A 4,062-nucleotide genomic window follows, 5' to 3' on the forward strand; every position below is an offset into this window, starting at 1 on the left:
TGTTGTTTGTGTTTTTGTTTTTTGTTTAGCAAGACAGTACTCTGTGCCACTCTTGTTATCCAACAGGTTAATTATTTTCCCAATCCAACCCATTCCCAACTGCTACTGTGTCAAAAGAGATGGTATGTGCTGTCCTGGAGAATGTATGCAAAAGCAATGTTACTGCTGATTGAAAACTGGTTTCTTACCTTTCTGTTCTGTCCTCTGGGTTGCATTGTGAAGTGCAAGATAACAGAATTTATTGGTTAAATAATATTGTACAGTATTAACTTTGTTTTAATCCTGTTTCATGATTTCATTAACATCCAGAAATACTTGCTCAATTATTGTCCTGCCTTCGTGACATTAACTGATCTCATAATGAGCATCATCTTCAAATCCTTTGACCTGGGTTGTGATTTTAGTGTCATCAACATCCTCTTTTTTATTTTTTTGCTTTGATAGTGAATGGATGAATATGGTCAAGGCTAGATTTTCTTATATTTGACCTATAGCTAAACTAGAATGGGATTTTATGCCATTATTATTAAGAAAATCAACATCAAGTCCATGGGTTACAATCGTTTGTATGTACTTGTTTTGATGATTTATAAAAAGGGGGATGCAGGATTTTTCTAGAGAGGGGTGCAGTGTTTTAAAAGAGCACCTCCAGTATTCAGGGACGGGATACAGCATTTGAAAAGAGCACCTCCAATATTCAGGGAGGGGATACAGCATTTTAAAAGGGTACCTCCAGTATTCAGGGAGGGGATACAGCATTTGAAAAGAGCACCTTCAGTATTCAGAAGTACACTAACATGTATTATGTATACGGTAATCTTCTGCAGAAATGTCAAACTGACCAAAATATTACATTTTTCACACTAAAACCAATAAAGACATTGTATTCGTCGGCACCTCTAGCACCCTCTCCTTGTATCTGCACCTTTACCTCTAGCACCCTCCCCTTGTATCTGAACCTTTATGGTGTATGTATGGGTTAATCCTAACAATAGTAACTATTACGTGTCAGATTTATCATTATGAGAAATAAACATTTAGGTTTCGTAGCAGATATTATTTATTATTTTTGTTTAAAATTCTTATTATTGAAGAAAACAAGTTTGAGAGGCACATATTTCAACACTGATCGAGTCATATACATTTGTACATGTATTTATAATATGTCTACACCACATTATAAGATATATATACTACAGCAATTGTCATCATAACACATACACTCATCATAATACTAGTATGTTATATTGTAGTGATCATATTGTAAAAATCATCATAATTTAATGTACACTGAAACAGTGATTATCATAATGTATACATACACTCCAGCAATGCAGATATAAGTATACTTGTATACTTAAATCGTTACGCAATAATTTCATATTATAAAAAATCACGGACACTTCCAAAGGTGCGGAATGCTTGGTTCAAACTGGCCAATGGGATGAACAATGGTGCCCTGAGTTCCAGAACACAAGATTCTACTGTATAATATATATATATATATATATATATATATATATATATATATATATATTACAACAGTGATCATCATAGCATATACACTGCAACAGTTATCATACATCATCATAGCATATACACTGCAACAGTTATCATACATAATTATATATACTACAATTGCAATCATACATATTTATGTATACTACAATTGCAATCATAGATAATTATATATACTACGAAAGTGATCTTACGAATTATATACAACAAAAGTGATCTTTAGTAATATATTTATATATACTACAACAAAAGTGATTAATTGTCTTATGCTTATTATTATGTTAAAATTGTAAATGTCAAGTGTCTTTATATATTTATTAGTTTAACACTGTTTTAAAAGGGTTTTTTAACTTCCATGTGTGTTAGGTGTGTGTGGAATTGTATAATAATGTGTCTTTTCTGTATTACATTTACTATGCAATAATCTGGAATTGTTATTGTCAGTTATTTTTACTAATTGTTTAAAACTGAATCTAATTTTTATTGTGTGGTTATGAGTGCATGTGTTTGAGCTTCTAAAATATCCTTATTATGGATAGGATTCAATTAATTCTTGATTCATCAAGGGTGATGTGTTTTGTTTATTTGGAGGGGTTTTTTTTAGGGGAGGTGTTTTCTTTCTCTCTTTTTTTCATTTGTGTATTATCCTCAGACACATAGGTGGTGTCGAAGTTGGGGGAAATTAAAAAAGAAATTCTTGTAGGGGATGTTAATATTGGTTGGTGTTGAAGGTTTATTTCATTAAAAACAAAAAAATGTTTCTTAAAGGTACAGACCCTAGTTTTTAAATACAAGGGCATATTTTTTATTATTAGAGCCGTTTTTTGATACCTTTAATGAAACATTGCTTATATTTCCCTACAACTGAAATGTTTCTGGTCATCCTGGTATTTCTAATACCACAAAATGCAGTATTCATTTTTTTTTTTTTAAATGCACATGCGTCTGAGAAGTAATGGTTATGAAGTCTTGTTTTAGTCTATTTTTAAGGGTATTTCAACATCGCAGACTCTTTGTTTCACTCTATTGTGTCCAAATTTGTTACAGGTTAGTAAATTAACCAAACTTAGTGTCCATATTTATGGGTTGAAACTAGGATCTATAGGTGAAAAAGCCTTAGTGTTTAATAACTAGGGTCTGTCCCTTTTAGGCTGTGGTTAGGTGGAAGTTCAGTACCTGCTACTAGTTGACTTGTTAGTATGATTGTTTTCTCTCTTTTTTCACGTCTGTTCCTTACTGATTTCATTAATGTAACTTTTTTCTTATTTCATAATTAATCCTATTGCCAAATAGTTATTTTAAGCTTTATAGGTTTTTTACGGTCAATTGCATTATTTTGTGTTGTGTTATTTATTGAGTGATAAGTTGTTTACAAATGTTAGTCACAGTTTATTCATTGTTGTTAAAGTATTATGTGCACTCGCTGAGCAAACAGTAAGAATATACTGTAAAATCTTTAACAGTTAAACAACTAAATTATTTTAGGAAAACTTGGTAAAATATTAATAAATTGAAATGTACAGCTTCAACACTGAAGTTATTTTAACAATGGCAGACACAATTTAAGGACAACTTTCTAAGTAACTGTTTAATCATGTAAGACAAATTGTGATTATTTATTTAGCTAGATAAATACAAGCATTGTGATTTGTTGACTTAGTTATTTAGGACAAGTACAAGCATTGTGATTGGTTGTTCTAGTTAAATAGAAGAAATACAAGCATTGTGATTGGTCATTTTATCAATATGCAGGACAAGAGTATATTTGGTGCTGTGGTACCACCATCTCAGTATTTTGAAAGCAGACCCATGAGACATTGATTTTAACTCTGAAATGGGATCAGGCTGACATTATAAACTGCTGAATTTATTTTTAAAATAAGAATAAAATAAAATAATAGGTGTGCATTTTATTAAAATTATATTTATGTTGCATAATGCCCAAATACTGTATATTAATATGGACCAAGGAACTGTTAATTAATAGTTGGTGTGTTTTGTTGTTGTTGTTGTTGTTGTCTTTTTGTGGGGTTTTTTAAAGTTTTAACCATATTTTGAAATGCTTAATAATTTTTAAAACCAAATGAAGGCAGACATTGTGGTTACTACCATTATTGTTAAAAAAATCATATTGGAGTAATATCAGAACATTTGGATTAAAAGTTGAACTGTCCACAATTGCAATATGACACTATTGGACCAATGGAGTTGTCTACCACAAAATATTATGTGAGATATCACTTAAGTAACTGATCATCATCACAGAGTATGTTATTTATAGGCTATTAAACAAGCTTCCATTTCGTATAATTTTTATGTCCCAAGTGAAATAATTTTCAAAACATAATTTCACAAGAGACATAAATTTGATATGAAATGGTGGCAAGTTTAATATCCTATTTATTACCCATAATTTTAATTTATATCTCTGAACTCGTCTGACTTACGTTCCGGTAAGGTTGTAGTACACCAATCATATGACATTGATGTGTTACGTCCCACTTGGCTTTATGGTGGGACATAACACTTCAGTATGAACCAAGA

The sequence above is a fragment of the Gigantopelta aegis genome, chromosome 9, assembly GCF_016097555.1.
Source record: "Gigantopelta aegis isolate Gae_Host chromosome 9, Gae_host_genome, whole genome shotgun sequence".
Taxonomy (NCBI): Eukaryota; Metazoa; Mollusca; class Gastropoda; order Neomphalida; family Peltospiridae; genus Gigantopelta; species Gigantopelta aegis.